This window comes from Zingiber officinale, chromosome 2B (assembly GCF_018446385.1).
Source record: "Zingiber officinale cultivar Zhangliang chromosome 2B, Zo_v1.1, whole genome shotgun sequence".
Taxonomy (NCBI): domain Eukaryota; kingdom Viridiplantae; phylum Streptophyta; class Magnoliopsida; order Zingiberales; family Zingiberaceae; genus Zingiber; species Zingiber officinale.
The window spans coordinates 114,213,263-114,230,942 of NC_055989.1; positions in this window are offsets into that span (position 1 = coordinate 114,213,263).

Consider the following 17,680-nt stretch of genomic DNA (forward strand, 5'->3'; position numbering starts at 1 on the left):
TTGGCGATGATGTTGCAAATCTTTTTCTAAAATAGACACATGTTGAGCTTGGGCATTCACTTTCTCCTGCAACTGGGTGAGCTCATTGCCAGGAGGAGGGGGAGTGGTTCTTAACTCCCTTATTTGGTTCTTCAAAGTATTATCCTCTCTTTCTAAGGTCGTTGCTAGGTGACCCATATGTAAATTTGAAGCAAAAAACTAAACAGAATAATAACCCAGTTATATGAGGTGATAACAAATTAATAAAACATGAATGAAACACTTACAGCAGTAGTCTGACAATTGTGATGGCCAACGCGATCATAAATACTTGTCCCCTTCAGGGATGCTTGGCTTTGTAGCCAGGAATTGGCTAGGAGACCTTGTAATTGAAGGAGGTCGTAAGTAGCAGGGACAGAGGCCTGCCCCAATTGAGAGGGCAATCCTTGAGCTTACTTAAATAAAGAAGAGGGAAGAGTAGACGCCGAAGGTCCCGCAGAGGAGGAAGGAAGAGGAGTAGAACTAGGAAGAGCAACTATTGAAGGGGAGGGAGTTGAAGTAGATAAGACAGAAGTTGTGGGGTTCGGATTTGATCCAGTGGGGACACTTAATAGGAGAAGAGATAGAGGATCTCCTGTAGGGTGTCCTCCTAGCTCTTGTTCTAGATGAAGAAGAAGCAAAAATTGGAGGAAGAAGCGGAAGGGACGTGGACACATCAGGAATTGTTTCAGGAGCAGAGGTAACTAGAAGAATAGCACGAGACATAGGAATGAGTAGACCCGACCTCATCATGTTAAGAGCTAAATTAGAACGGATATGCATATAAGGCATTGGTTCCTTACCTTTCTCATAAGAAATCTCTCAAGGAACAATAGGGACCTGCTCAAAAGTAGCAAAAGTATCCCGAAAGGGAGTGCCCTTAGTGATCTTCGGCCTCTTACTCTTGATGACAAACAAGCTTTCTTCCTCTGAAGAAGTAGAAAGCCCTTAAGTTGGTTTATCAGGGGGAAGTAGGCCAAGAGTCAAAATGATAGGGTTGGAGCGACGAGCCTGTAATAATTCCTCTCCCAACTCATTCAAGGATGACTTGTTCAGTGTTGCATTTTTATACATAAGAGCTGGGAGAAAGGCATCGACTGAGAAAAATGGTATCCAACTTACCAAATGAAACAAACAAGCACAATTAAAAGGTATCCAACTTACCAAATGAAACATCTAGTTCAGTGTCAACTGGGCTTAATCCAAAAGAAAACAACAAACCCTCTGCAATTAACACCGGTAGGTAGAATCTAACACCCTTCAGTTTTGACAAAGAAAGGTGAACGGTAGGGTCTGCAAGAATATCTTTTAGATTGGGTGGAGGAGGAAGATTCCGTATCTAGGCTATGAGATATGGAGGAGGAGAAGGAAGCCGTAGATAGAAAAAGTTATATCGCCATTCTTCTTGTGCAGGAATTCTATTAAACAAAATGGTTTTAGGACGAGATTGGAACTTGAAAAGGCTATCCTCCACCTGGTGAGGAACAAAAAAATGATGGAATAGGCAAGGAGATAAGGGAAAATCGAGTAGGCGGGATATAACGACAAAACCAACGAGGATGGAGAAGAATTGGGGGATAAGTTGATTGAGAGGTATATTAAAATAGATACTGACATCAACAAAGAAGGGATGTATAGGGAATCGGAAACCTAGCAAAGCTTGGTCCAAGAAGATGGCTACACTCCCGGGAGGATGAAGGTGAGGGTCATCAGTAGGAGAAGGACGAGCTAAAAAGGGAGGAAAGCCGTAGTTCACTTGAAGTTTGTAAGTCTCTGTGTCACCAAAGTTGGAAGTGCAATGAGTAAACCACTCGCTGGAGGAGGTCGTCATGGCTAAGAGAGGGTTACAAGGAGAGGAATAGTCGCTAATGGAATAAGAAGAAGGAAGAAAATCTTAGAAACGGAAGACGATGGGTTAAACCCTTCTCTTCTGAAGACCCTTAAGAGAATACCGAAAATATAATGTAAGGGAGGAAAACACAAAGATCATAGGGATAAAAGGAAAAGTGGGATTAATAATAGGTCGTCAGATGTGAGGGTATAAATTTGAGTTAGGTTAAATAAGTATGTTAACAGCAAGAAAGTACGCACGTAACTATAACTGACACAGTCAATCAGAGTAAAAGGGGATGCATCCGAGGAATGAGACCAAATTCGAAAAATATCAAGATCCCGAGGAAAGGTAGGTAAGTTTGGCGATCATTCTCTTAAAAAGAGCCACATACTTCTTTCTTCAAACATCATCACTCAAATCCTAATTCCACTTCAGTTTTCACTGTTCTTCTTCTTTTTTCTTCATCTTCCAACGAGAGAACTGACTTGAGCATCGGAGGACCTATCCAGGGATTCCCACCCCGATCTTAGGTTACTAATGCTTTGTTGGCTGATCTAGTGGTACGCAGATCTGCGGCATCGGGATCCTCTTCATCAATTTTCCTAGTTACCCCTTGGAGTCTCGCCGGAGATCCATTGCACCGGAGCTTCTTTAGTTTCTCAGGACTCATCTTCTTCATCATCTTCATCCACCAAAGCACCAGCACTTCATCTCGTTAGATTTAAACAGGATCAATGACTATTCTAGATCCACCTGAGTAAAATTCTCAAGAAATAAAGATGAAACATTTAAAATCTTTACTAATTTTTGCAAACAAGTTGAAAATGAAAAAGACATAAAAATTAAAAGAATTAGAAGTAATAATGGAGGTAAATTTAAAAATTACAACTTTAACCAATTTTATCTTGAAAATGATTACCATCACGAATTTTCATGTCCTAAAACACTTTAACAAAATGGAATCGTAGAATGAAAAAAATAAAACTCTACTTGAAGCCTCTAGAACAATGCTAAATGAATATAACCTACCAAAATACTTTTGGGCAGAAGCTGTTAGTACAGCCTGTTATGTATAAAACTGAACTACAATCAATAAAACTCACAATAAAACCCTATTTGAAGTATATTATAATAAACAACCTAACATTAAATACTTTAAAGTATTTGGATGCCCAACTTACATACTAAATACAAGAGAACACTTAGGAAAATTTACCTCAAAAATAGAAAATGGGATATTTATAGGATACTCATTAAACAGTAGAGGTTATAGAAAATTTAATAAAGTCACACTAAGAATTGAAGAAACCTCAATTGTGAAATTTGAGGAATCTAACCAACACTTAGAACAAATTCAAATCCAACCAATTGATTTTGTTCAAGGTAACACTAGCCAAGGGGGAACAAATGAAAATCCAATTCATGAAGAAGAAGATCAGCTTCAAGGAAATGAACCGCCTAGAACCATAAGAGTTAACCCAAATCACCCAATTGACCTAATAATTGGTGATCCAGGCCTAAGAGTTCAAACCAGGTCATCTTTCAGAAACCTAAGTCAAATATCCCTAATCTCAAAACTTGAACCCAAAACTATAACTGCATCCTTACTTGACCCAGACTGGATCATAGCTATACAAGAAGAACTAGCTCAATTTGAGAGAAATCAAGTCTGGGACTTAGTACCACCACCTAAAAATAAAAAGGTAATAGAAACAAAATGAGTATTTAGAAATAAATTAAGTGAAACTAGGAAAATACTAGAAACAAAGCTAGGCTAGTTGTAGGTCCGGATAGGCCAGCTGGAGAGGGTTTTTCCTGAAAAATAACTAAAGACCTTTCTCGAGTTTTGGAATTAGATTAGTAGCAATAGCATAAAAATAAACAATACAAAAACTGAAAGAAAGAGATTCAAAATTTTACTTGGTTACAACCGGGGTGGTTATTAATCCAAGACAATAACAGTACTAGAAAAAAATCTCCTTCGTGTAGGAGGAGAAGCCTCTTACAATCTTTGAACGCTCAGACTATTGCTAGGAAATGAATGCTTGAGTTGTTGATATATTCTCCAGCTTCATGGGTCTTTTTATAGCTCCTGGAAATTCTATTCATACCTCGAGGGCGCCTCCCAAGGGTTTGGAGGACGCCTCCAGCGAGGCTACATCAGATAAAACTTTATCTGCTGCGAACAACTATTTTGGCCAGATCGAGGGTACCCTCCATAGGCATGGAGGGCACCCTCCGCCTGAAGGTGGTGGAGGCACTGGCTCGCTTCAGATGCACTTTCAACACCTTGTTGATGGTGCATCTAGCAGTGTTCTTCAGCTCCTTTCGCTCTCCTGCTGCTCTGATTGCCAGAGTGATTACTGCCAACCGAAAATAGGGCTCACACGAACCCAATTTTCGGCCTTCTCCTCGAGCAGGCTTCCACTCCAGTTTCTCATCCCTTGAATATCGCATACGTTCTTCTCGTCTATCGGTGTACTCTTCCGCAACCCTCTCCTCCCTCAGACACACCGAGCCCATCGACTCCCTTCCCGTGCCGTCCTTCTCGCTAGCCGTGTCTTTCGCTCAACTTTCTATGCTCCTAAGCTCCTACACACTTAGACACGGAGATTTAACCAAAACATGACCTAACTTAACTTGGTTGATCACACCAAAACTAACCTTGGGGTTCCAACACTAGTTGCTAAAGGGTTCAGTCAAGTAGAGGGACTTGATTATGATGAAATATATGCCCCAGTAGCCAGAATCGAGTCTATTAGAATGCTACTTAGCTATGTAACCCATAAGGGATTCAAACTTTATCAAATGGATGTCAAATCTATTTTTCTAAATGGACTAATAAAAGAGGAAGTCTATGTAGGTTAGTGATAACTATGATTTCGTTACACTATTTTATTTCATATATGCATGATTTGATGTCTTGTTCATAGGTTAAACTCATATTTACATCATATTTCCTAATTACATTTAATCTTGAACTTAATTACAAATTAGCTTATAATCATGATATTAGATGCTAATATTCGATATATTCTTTGTAGCCATTAAAAGGATCATGGACCCAATCAGATTAGACCAGAATTAGGCTCAAATCTAGGGTTAAACAAGATGAACATGCCTTGAAGTGATTTAGACCTTTCATTCAAGATCGGAGCAGATCTGAGCCATCTGTTGAAGATCCATTCCATCCAACCTAAGGAAGAGTAGATCAAGATCAATACCTTTGGATCGGATTTTAAGTGACTTTTCACCATTGATCAAGATCCAAATTATTCTAGGTCGTTGGATCAGATTGGGAGAGGTTTAAAAGTTGAGAAGCTACAGTGGAATCGTGGAGCTTGGGCATTCTTTTCTTCCTCGTGACATTTCTCACTGTTCATCCTTCGTCCCCGCAGTTCCCTTCCACATTCCAGATCTGAGAGCCTACCTTCTTCAACGATGGCGATCTTCGAGCTATCGGCGTTCATCTTCCAAGATCAGAGAGTGGCAGAGGGAGGTTTCTCAGCAGTAATTTTGATTCAGCTTCACTGCCATGATCCTGATCGAGGGAGGTTTCCGATCAGCGATCTTTGCATTCAACAGAGCTTCGAGGGAATTTTCTTGGAGTTTCTGATCCTTTTTCGATCTTCATTCTGCGGTGAAACTAAGTTGATCTGATCCATCAATTTGGTTTGGTAAATCACAGAATCTTTCTCTATTTTTTGACCGATGAGATTATCAGATGAACAGAGCTTTGAGGGAGGTTTCTTGGAGATGTGAGCGTCGCCTGGTAATAGATGGAAGCTTGATTATTGTTCGTTGTGTGCTTGAGGGGAGGTTTCCAAGAGCATCCCTGCTTCACGACAGAGAGGAGAAGTTTGGTTCTGGGTTTGGTCGTGGAATGTTATTTGTTCCTGTTTTCCTTTGATTTTTTATACCTTTGCTTAGATCTGATGATATGATAGCTTAGATTGTAGTTTACTTTGTAGTTTGAAATTCCTATTTCGATTTCCATAATTTTGTGTTAGTTTTAATTCTTGAATTAAGAAAACCCTTGTTCTTTTCAATGGATATGTTGTCACTGAGATTGAATTTAGATGGTGAAAGAATTACTTGATTTTTTTAATGCAACTTTGAGATATGAATGAATTACTTGATCTTTGAGTGTGATTATGAATTGAATGTTATTTTGGTTCATGCAAGTTTGAGCTTAGTTTCAAGTCTTGAATGTAGGAAACTCTTGTTTTAGTCATTGTATCTGCTGTTACTGTGATTGTGAATGGAAGATATAGTAATTGACTCATTTGATTCAATGATGCATAAGAATCCGAATTTAATTGATGCTCATTTGTTGAGAAGGTAGTGGATCATGTTTAGAAGAGAATAACCTTTTTGTGAATCTATTCTTGATTTTACTAGTGCACTATTGGGAATTAGATGTATTCAGGTTGAAATGAGAATTAAATGGAAATGCCTGATATACCTCGTATATGTAAGAATTCAATTTGAATCAATTCTAGAACTCACACACATTTACTAGTTAACCTTGGAAAAAATACGACTTGGGACTCCTTACTACAATTCTTTTCTTGAGTTTTAATGGGTTTCCAATCTTTATTAATTTGAAGTGCCTAGTGACATGTAAATAGGATCACATCAAATTTTGACGCCGTTGCCGGGGAAATAACTAATAGTGTGTGTTTAATTTGGATTGTGCATTGATTGATTTTCTTTGTTAGCATCTTTATGGATTTGATTACTATTCTTTTTGTATTTTCATGTTGGCTTATTTTTGAATTGTGAAGTGCTTTAATGTTCATATATCCATATGTTTGAAACTTTATGCTCCTAAGTCTTCTAATTTTGATTGCTAGTGTTGTAGTGTAAGAACAAGAGATTTCATTTGCATGGATCCATATTTTCAGTATTTTGGAGGTGGCATGGAGAGTCAGTATTTTCAGCGTGAGCATCAATTTTATCCAACCATGGATCACCAAAATAGGTATGAGTCATTTTCTAATGCTTATAATACTAATTGGGTGGATCATTCACATTTCAGGTATGGAAATGCACAAAGATAATTTATTGATCCATATTCAGCCTACCAAAATTCATATGGATTTCAAGAGGTTTCAACAGTTACTTGGCCACAAACTTTTCAACAAAACGATCCTCAAATTAAAGAGTCAACATGGAAAGCTAAGAAGGTTATGCAACAAATGAGAGAGCATCAAGAGCAATAATTTTCAAGAATACAGAATATACAGATTCAGTTAGATCAAATTGCATCATCCATCAATCAATTACAAATACAAAACTCCAGTGGGGGGATGGAAAGTAGAGATTTTGTCAGGCCTGACCCTACTTCCATTACTTCACAAGATTTCTCTAGTATTATTTATGATGATGATGTAGTTGTACAGATTTCTGATTCTACTAATATTGTTGCTGTAGATGTTGTTGATTGATCCTGTCCGAGAGCCGAGGCGGTGAAGGCTGGGGATGTGGCACTCACGTTGACTAGGTGTAGACTCCAAATGACGTAGACCTGCAACCACAAAATGTCAGTGCCGGGCCAGGGAGGGGTTCCCCGGCGTTTGCCCTTAGATGCTCAAGTAAGTCTCCGGTGAAGTGGAAACAAGGAAACGAAGATGAGGAATGAGAGTAGCAAAATAATAGTGCTATAGTGAAGATTATGCATATCTCCGTTGAAGCTTGGGGGTCCTTATATAGGACTCTCGGAGAGTGCATGCATGCATCTTGAGGCACGCACGCTCCTCAAAGCATACCCTCAAAAGATGTGTCAAGAAAGTGTCCCTAACATCATACCTTAATGACCTGAGCATATCTCTAACAAGATAGTGGAAGCTTCCGCCGTACGATCCTCTGCCTGTCCATGCCGCCAACCATGTCGTCTGTCGATGGTATGAGTTCCCACGAGGATATCAGCTGATCCTCTTTTTGTCTGTTAGTGGACCGAGCGGGATGGCCGCTCAGCCAGACCTTGGTCGTTCGGGTGGTCTAGCCCTTCGACTGAGCGGAGTGGGCGATCGGCCAACATCCCACTGTCCGAGCTTTGCTGTTATGCCGGACAAAGGGGTTGTGTTTGACTGTAGTCTGCTCAGTCATTACTGTTTCGCCAATGTGAGTCTGAGCGGGCTGGTCGCTCGGCACATACCTTGTTTGTTTGAGCGCCGGAAGCTCAGTGCATGATCGAGTTGTACTAACATCTGCTTCATGTAAGCTCGACAATTCTTCCTCCCGGTCGGAAAAGGAGTTTGCCCGACCGGACGATAATGCTAGGGGCATTGACTAGCTTGACTTTGACCTCCACCATGTCATTGACCCTTCTGCTGAGCAGACCCCACCTTACCACTGGATCATATGCCTCCCCCTCAAGTCTAGTCGAAGGAGGCTGTAAGTCCGACTGACTGGACGAGTAGTCTGAGTCAGATTGGCCGATCAGCCGGGATGCCGGTCTAGACTCTGATCGGCTTGTCAAAGAGTGCCGGACAACTTTGGGAATACTCCTTGAGGTTGATCGATGCTTCGCATATTTGCACTACAAGAAATTTAATTTGTATCCTTGGCTGAGAGCGGTTAATGCTGACATCATCCGGATCCCCTCAGAATTCGTGCAAATCATCTTCATTAAAGCGAGCACACGCCCACTCCTGTTAATGGCGTTCATTAAATGTTGCCCTATAAGCGTGTGCCACGTGTCACTGCCGCCGTCACTGCACGCCCGAAGTGACAGATGTTGATGTGACATTTGGCGGTTTGAATTCAACGGCTAGATATGCGCTCTGACTTTCGAGGCCTGGATCGGACGACCCCAATCGACTGAGCTTAAGCTTTATAAAGCCGCGGTGCTGGCTTCTTCCTCTTGCGTTTTCTGCGAAGGCTGTCTGCGAGTTCTTGTGCAGTCGGTGCTCCAGCGACGCTCCGCTCCTATTTTCAACGACATTTTCTCCTCCTGTAAGGTCTCCCATTCCTTCCCCTCTCCAATCGCTCGCAGCCCTCTTCGTTTCTTGCAGTTTTCCTAGTGTCTGTTTTGCGTTTCCTGCTTATTGCTCTGTTAAACTTCCATAAAACCTTCTATTTTTTGTTTTACGATGATGGTGTGCTCTTCCCAATCGTCGGACCCCTCGCCTGGGCTCTGGTATTCTACCATGGAGACCAGGTTCGATACGGGCGATGCTGAGAGCCTTAGAATCGCCTTTGGAATCCCCTATGATCATGAGGTCATTCTGGCTTCTTCGTCCGATTGGCCACATTACCTGCTGACCGACACCATCTTCTTGTTCCGAGACTAATTTGTGGTTGGCCTGCGATTTCCTATCCACCCCTTTGTCATCGAAGTTTGTAATTACTTCTATGTTCCGCTTTCCCAACTAGTACCAAATTCCTTTCGTCTGCTGTGTGACGTTGTGGTCCTGTTCCGGCTGCACAGTATCTCTTTGATTCCTCAAGTCTTTCATTATTTCTGCTACCCCAAACAATCCGAGCTAGTATTCTTTGATAAGATGTCCACTTCCAACAAACACTAGAAGGAGTATTTCTTCTTCATGTGACTCTCTGAACGACCAAGCTTCTAGACCCAGTGGCAGGTCGGACTACCACCTCAGCCTGACCTGAAGAAATACAAGAGCCGACCAGATTACCTTCACGCCGCGAACATGCTGGTCGGTCAGAAATACGATATCCACAAGCTGCTGCATGAGGGTGTCATGTATATCTTCGGGCTAAGTCCGATTCACACGAGGCTCCTGAGTGGCTTAGGTATGAAATTTCTTGGCACCTCTCTTTTAAGTCTAACTGATTTGCTTTCTTTCTCTTGCAGCCAAAACCATGATGCGAGCACGCGCGGCCGACCTGACGAAGCTGAAGGATGCTGAGATCGAAGCGGCTGCTGCCAAGGAAATGGCAAGCCTCGGCCTGGCGCCGATTGGTTCCCGTGAAGGTACGCCAGCCGAGAGCGGGGAAACCCTCACCACTGTTTAGACAGCCAGCATCGAAGAAGTTGCTGAGCCGCTCCCAACTCTCAAAGCACAACCCACCGCTCTGACCGAGGGTGCTGAGTCTTCAGATGAGGGGTTGCCCCTCATCAGGCGCAAGAGGCGCCATACGGAAAACACCTCTCGATCCGCCACCTCGACCGTGGGTACCACCGAGGGCACTTCGTCTCCTATGGCTATCCCAACAGTGGAAGCCACCTCGTCCGATCGGACACCATCCATAATCGAGCCGCCGTCAGGGGCCATCGCTGCTCCCCTGGTCTCCTTTTTGTTGTCGCCTCGAACCCTACGAAGATCGCGGGTGTCCAGGATCTATCCAGCGTTTGACGCCGCTCCTTCGGGTCAGGCGGTCTCCTCCTCATCAAACCTAAGCGGCCGACGATCGGTGACCGCCACCCTCAATCTCCCCACTGAGGACTATCTCGAGTAATGTGCCCGGCCAACCGTCCCTGAACATAAGATTCTAATTCGCGGGGCACTTGTCGGTGTTTGGGAGGAAGCACGGGCCCGAGCGACAACGATGTCGCCAGGAGTGCTCGGGAACAGTCATCTGCAAATGTCCACTAGGGTACGTACTTCCATCACTTAAAAATATTCCTCTGATCGACGCTAATATTTTTCTATCCCTTTGCAGTACTGAGTGGAGAGCGTTGCCATGTGCTAACGACTCGCCTTTGTGGAGGAAGAGTTGAAGAAGCTCAGGATTTCAAGTGAGGCTTCTTCCTCCCAGGGACCATCAGTTGCCCAGTTATAGGCCAATTTGGAGAAGGCCCAACAACTCCTGGTGGCCGAGCAGCAGAAGTCCGCCGATCAAGCTATCCGGCTAGGTCAAATCGAGACACAGTTGAAGACTTATGACAAAAAACTCGAGCTGACCTCCATAAGGAAACAGCGAGCCATCGCCGACCTGGAACTGAAGAACCAAGAGGCTCGACAGCTCGCCCAAAAGCTGAAAGAAGCCGAGGACTATCTGATCGCCGAGCGGCTGGGGAGGAATCTCTGAATAAGAAATTCAAAGACGCCGAGATTGCTCTAGAGGCCTCCCGTTCCGCCCTGACGGTCTATCAACAGGATGAGGCTGGCCATTTTGAAGTGATGAAACAGGCATACCTTCGCTCGGACCAGTTCACTAACAAAGTTGTCCAGCGGATCGTCTGAGCGTTCGAGCTGGCCATTGAGGGGACCCTCCAGTAGCTTAAGGCGGGCGGTCATCTCCCCGAAGCTCTGACGGACGGCGTTATCAACCGCAGTCAGTTGAACGATTCCATGCCAGATGATGTGTTTGACTACATAGAGTGAGCTGGAGTCCTGTAAAAGTCTTACGTGTATTCCTGCCGCTCGACAGTATCTTTTTGTGAAATGAACGATTTGCCTGCTCAGCGAGCTTTTTCTCTTATGATTTGTTTGTTTCCATGTCTGGCACCAACTTCTCCGCTCGGCCGTGATCATGGCCTGCCTTCGATTTACTCCGATGAATTGCAAGTCATCGATCAACCATTGACGAATTTAATAAGGTTTATACCTTCTCCTGGGTTTAAGGTCACCGCTCGACCGTTGGTGGAGACCGGAGTTTAACGTCGTCGCTTGACGATTTGGTGAAGATTGAGGTTTAAGGTCACCGCTCGACCATATGTGAATACTAGGGTTTAAGGTCGCCGCTCGACCGTCGATGAAGACTGGGGTTTAAGGTCGCCGCTCGACCGTCGATGAAGACTAGGGTTTAAGGTCGCCGCTCGACCGTCGATGAAGACATGGGTTTAAGGTCGCCACTCGACCGTTGATGAAGACATGGTTTTAAGGTCCCCACTTGACCGTCGATGAAAATTGGAGTTTAACGTCGCCGCTCGACGGTCGATGAAGACAGGGGTTTAACGTCGTCGCTCGACGGTCGATGAAGACTGGGGTTTAACGTCGCCGCTCAACAGTCAATGAAGATAGGGGTTTAACGTCGCCGCTCGACGGTCGATGAAGACCCCCTAACGTCGCCGCTCGACGGTCGATGAAGACAGGGGTTTAATGTCATCGTTCGATGGTCGATGAAGATAGGGGTTTAACATCGCTGCTCGACGGTCGATGAAGACAGGGGTTTAACGTCACCGCTCGACGGTCGATGAAGACAGGGGTTTAACGTCGCCGCTCGATGGTATTTGAAAACAGGGGTTTAATGTCGCCGCTCGACGATCAATGAAGATAGGGGTTTAACGTTGCCGCTCGATGGTCGATGAAGATAGGGGTTTAACGTCGCCGCTCGACGGTCGATGAAGACAGGGGTTTAATGTCGCCACTCGACGGTTTGATTTGTCGTTCGGCACAAGTTTTTGAAATCTTTTGCTCATAATTTGAATCTTGCATCCAAAGGGTACAGGAATAAAAATATAATTATCACATCAGCGCATCTCTCATCTGACTCGGTAAGGCTGGAGATGGTTCGCACTCCACGGACGTTCTAGTTGCCGCCCGTCCCCGTCCTCTAAGTAGTAGGCGCCCGAGCGAAGCTTTTCTATGACCTTGAAGGGTCCAGCCCATGGAGCTTCCAGCTTGGTGACGTCGTCGACCGACTTTACTTTTTTCCATACCAAGTCGCCCACCTGAAATAACCTCGGGATCACCCTTCGATTGTAGTTCTGCTTCATCCTCTAGCGGTAGGCCATCAGTCGGACGACCGCTCTAGCATATGCCTCATCCACCAAGTCTAACTCCAAGAATCTTCGCTCGGCGTTGTCCTCGCTGTAATGCTGTATTCGGTCGGATTCAACCCCGACTTCGGCGGGGACGACCGCTTCACTGCCATATACCAAGTGAAAGGGCATTGCCCCGATCCCTTCCTTGGGAGTCGTATGGATCACCCATAACATGCTGGGGAGTTCATCTACCCAACTTCCTCCGACGTGGTCGAGCCGAACGCGCAAGATCCGAAGTATTTCGCTGTTGGCGACCTCCTCTTGCCCATTACTCTGAGGGTAGTCTACCGAAGTGAAGGCTTGCTGGATGTCGTACCCTTCGCACCACTCCCTGAGCCTCTGACCCGCGAATTGTCTCCCATTGTCTGAGATGAGCTGGCGCGGGATCCCGAACCGACAAATGATGTGTTGCCAAATGAACTACATGACCATCTGCTCGGTTATCCTCGCCAGCGACTCGGCTTCAAGCCATTTGGAGAAATAGTCCACCGCGACGAGCAAGAACTTCCTCTAACCTGTTGCCATGGGGAAGGGCCTCACGATGTCCATACCCCACTGGTTGAACAGATAAGCCACTGTGGACGCCTTCATCTCCTCGATCGACCGGTGCGAGAGGTTGTGATACTTCTGGCAGGACAAGAAGGTGGCAATTGTCCGAGTGACGTCCTCCTGGAGGGTTGGCCAGAAGTATCTGGCAAGTAAAATCTTCCTTGCCAATGATCGGCCACTCGGGTGCCCTCCACAGGACCCTTGGTGTACCTCTTATAGTATGTAGTCAGCGCCCTTCGACCTGACGCACTTAAGTAGGGGCCTCAAGAAAGTCTTCTTATAGAGCTAGTCTCCGATCAAGGTAAACCGATCAACCCTCTTTCTTAATAAGCGGGTCTCCTCCCGATTGGACAGTGTAGTTCCCGATCGTAGAAACTCTGTCAGTGCCATCCTCCAGTCAGCTAGGAAGGTAAGTCCCTCCATCCGGTCAATGTGGGTCACTAAAGCCACCTGCTCAATCGGCTGCGATATAACGATCGACGATAATGAGCTGGCCAATTCGTCTGCAGCTTGGTTCTCCGCTCGGAGGACCTTCTGTATTATGACCTCCAAAAAGTTGGCCTTCAGCTTTTCAAAAGCTTCAGCGTAGAGCCTGAGTCGTGTGTTGCTTATCTCGAACGTCCCGGCTAGCTGCTGAGAAGCCAACAGTGAGTCCGAGTAGATGAGGATCTTGATGGCTCCGACGTGCGGGGCAGCTTGTAGGTCAACTATAAGTTTTTCATATTCGGCTTCATTGTTGGTTGCCCGGTAGTCTAGCCGAACGGATAGCCGCATCTGCTCCTCTTGGGGGGATATGAGCAGTATTCCGATCCCGCTCCCTTGCCGAGTGGCCAAACCATCTACATATATTCTCCAAACGACTTCTAGTTTAGGATTCTGTACTTTAGTGACGAAATTCGCCAAGGATTATGCTTTGATGGATGTTCGGGGCTGGTATTGGATATCAAACTCGCTGAGCTCCATCGTCTATTTAATTAGCCGTCCGGACGCTTCTAGATTGAGAATGACCCTCCCCAAAGGACTGTTAGTCATCACGATGATGGAATGCGCGAGGAAGTAGGGGCAAAGTCTCCGAGCGGTGAGCACTAATGCAAAAGCTAGTTTCTCGAGACCAGTGTAGCGGGACTCAGCATCTTTCAATATATGACTCAGGAAATGCACCGGTTGCTCCTCGCCGTCCGACCTAACTAGTGCCGAACCGACTGCATGCTCGGTTGAGGATAAATAAATCTTGAGTGGCTCGCCGACAGTTGGCTTAGCCAAAATAGGCCATGCATTGAGGTACTCCTTCAATTCTTCAAACGTCCGGTCGCATTCTTCGTCCCATTGAAATTTGGTGGCTCGTCATAATATCTTGAAGAACGACAAGCTCCGGTAGGCTGACTTGGAGATGAACCGAGATTTTGCTATTATCCACCCGGTGAGACGTTGGGCTTCCTTGAAATTCTTTGGCGGTGGCATATCTTTTAGTGCTTTCACTTTGCTGGGATTTGCCTCGATGCCCCGTTCGATGACGATGTAACCTAGGAATCACCCACTCTTCACGCCGAATAGACACTTGCTTGGATTCAGCTTGATTTTGTATGTCCTGAGTGTTTGGCAGGTCTCCTTGATATCTGCACATAGGTCAGCCACTTGGAGGAATTTAATTAGTATGTCGTCAACATATACCTCCATGTTGCGGCCGATCTACCGTCGGAACACCTTATTCATCAATCTCTGATAAGTAGCGTCAGCGTTCTTTAGCCCGAACGACATGACATTGTAGCAATAGGTTCCATCGGCCATGATGAAACTGACATTCTCTTGATCTTCTCGGGCGAGCGACACTTGGTGGTACCCTTGATACACGTCCAGCATGCATGTCAGCTCGCATCCGGTAGTGGAGTCTACCATCTGATCGATCCGGGGCAATGTATAAAAGTCCTTCAGGCACACCTTGTTGAAGTCCCTAAAGTCGATGCATACTCGCCACTTGTTGCCCGACTTTGAGACCAGGACTACATTTGTGAGCCAGCTCGGGAATTGCACCTCACGTATGTGGCCGGCTTCCAAGAGCTTCTCTATTTCTGGTCGGATGATCAGATTTTGTTCGGCGTTGAAGTCTCTCTTTCTTTGCTTCACTGGCCGAGTGTCTGGTTGGACATGGAGCTCTTACTGTGCGACGCTTAGGGAGATCCCAGGGAGCTCGTGCGTCGACCACGCGAATACATCATAGTTTTATTGGAGGCAGGCGACCAGCTCCGCCTTCTGTTCGGCTCCCAGGTCGAACACAATGAAAGTTGTTGCCTCCGTTCGGTAAGGGTGGATTTGTACTTCCTCCTTTTTTTCATAGACTAGAGTAGGAGGCTTTTCAGTGATGGGGCTTACCTCTAGTCGGGGAGTCTTCTGAGCATACTTGGCTTCAGTCTTGACCATCTCGACATAACAGTGCCGAGCGGCCAACTGGTTGCCTTTGATTTCTCCTACCCAGTCTTTTACCGGGAACTTGATCTTTTGGTAGTATGTTGACACTACTGCTCGGAATGCGTTGAGGGCCGGTCTGCCCAGAATGACGTTGTAGGCTGAGGGGGCATCCACCACAATGAAATTCGTGGTCCTGGTCCTCCTGAGCGGCTCCTCTTCGAGTGATATGGCCAACTTGTCTTGGTCGATCGGGAGAACTTCATTGCCGGTGAACCCATATAGCGGGATCGTCATCGGCAGTAGCTCGCCTCGGTCGATCTGGAGCTGATCGAAAGCTTTCTTGAAAATTATATTCACCGAACTCCCTGTGTCAACAAAAATTCAGTGAATAGTATAGTTGGCGATTACCTCTCGGATGATGAGGGCGTCATCGTGAGGGACTTCCACTCCTTCGAGGTCCCGGGGTCCGAAGTTGACTTCGGGCCTGCTCGCCTTCTCCTGACTGCAGCCCACAGCGTGAATTTCTAAGCGCCGAGCGTATGACTTTCTGGCTCGATTGGAGTCTTCGCAGGTCGGTCCACAGGTGATGATGTTTATTTCTCCCCGAATGGCATTGCTTTTGTTTTTCTCCTCCCGAGTACTAGGCCTGTGTCACTCGCGTGAGGCTCGGGGATAGTCATTGCTCCTTTGTTGATGGTGGTGCTGTCGCTTGGGTGATCGCCTGGCCTCTTCTCATTGCCCGACGGATTGATGCCCGTGTCGTCGATCGGGTGAAGGCGATCGGTGACGATAACCCCTTGGTGCCGGTCGGGCAATCGGTGTAAACCCACGACAGTCACGGGTGTTGTGTGACGCTGACTGGTGGAAGGAACAAAACATAGACGTCCATACCTTGCCCTTCACTATTTTTGGCCGATCGGAAGCCACATGCTACACGACCTGTGCCCTTGTTTCTTGATGCGGTCGTCCTTCAGTTCTCGGTCCCCTTAGCGGTTGGTGGCTGCTCGATGGTGGCCATTCGGTTGGCACCGCAGGCTTGGATGGCGCCTCCTTCCTTCTTGCTGCCTGGGCCTCCTCCACGTTTATATATTCATTGGCCTTCTTGAGCATATGGTCGTAGTCGCGAGGTGACTTCCTAATGAGTGACCGGAAGAAGTCTCCCTCTACGAGCCCCTGGGTGAAGGCATTTATCATAGTATCAGATGAGACCGAGGGGATATCCATAACTACCTGGTTGAAGCGTTGGATGTATGCTCGGAGGGTTTTTCTCGGCCCTTGCTTCAAAGAGAACAGACTGACGCTTGTCTTTTGGTAGCGCCTGCTGCTTGCAAAATGGTGGAGGAAGGCCGTTCGGAAATCCTTGAAGCTTTGTATTGATCCGTCCGACAGCCTTCTAAACCATCGCTGGGCCGAGACGAATAGCGTTGTGAGAAAGACTCGATACTTCACCCCATCCGTGTATTGGTGAAGTGTAGCAGCATTGTCAAACTTTCCCAAATGATCATCCGGATCGGTCGATCCATTGTATTATCCGATTGCTAAAGGAGCGTAGTGCCTCGGCAAAGGGTCTTGGAGTATTGCTTCAGAGAATTAGTGGTTGATCCGCTCGAGAGATGCGTCGGCTCAGGGTGCCTTGCCTTTTCTTGCGTCCCAAACGGGCGCTTCGTCTGAAGAAGATCCCCTCTCCTGATTTGCTTGCGCGACCTCCGTGGGCGTTCGAAACAAAGCCCGATGGAATGGAATAGGCGCGGGTGGAGCTTCTCCCTGCGTGCTGGTCAGCAGTCTATTTTGCTCCCAAATAGATACTACTCCGGTCGGTCGTCGTGAGCCGCTCGACCTCTAGAGGCCGACGTTGCTTGTTGTGCCAGTCAGTCGGCTAGTACCTTTTGCTGTTGTTGCTCAACTATCTTTGCCACTCGCGCTTGTATTAGTGCGTCAAGAACCTCTTGAGTGAGCGTCATGGTGTGAAGTCGTCCAGCGTCATCCATCTTCTCATCTCGGATACAAGTGCGTTCCCACAGATAACGTCAAATTTAATCCCGTCCGAGAGCCGAGGCGGTGGAGGCTGGGGATGTGGCGCTCACGTTGACTAGGCATAGACTCTGAATGACGTAAACTTGCAATCACAAAACGTCAGTGCCAGACCAGGGAGGGGTTCCCGACATTGGCCCTCCGACGCTCAAGTAAGTCTC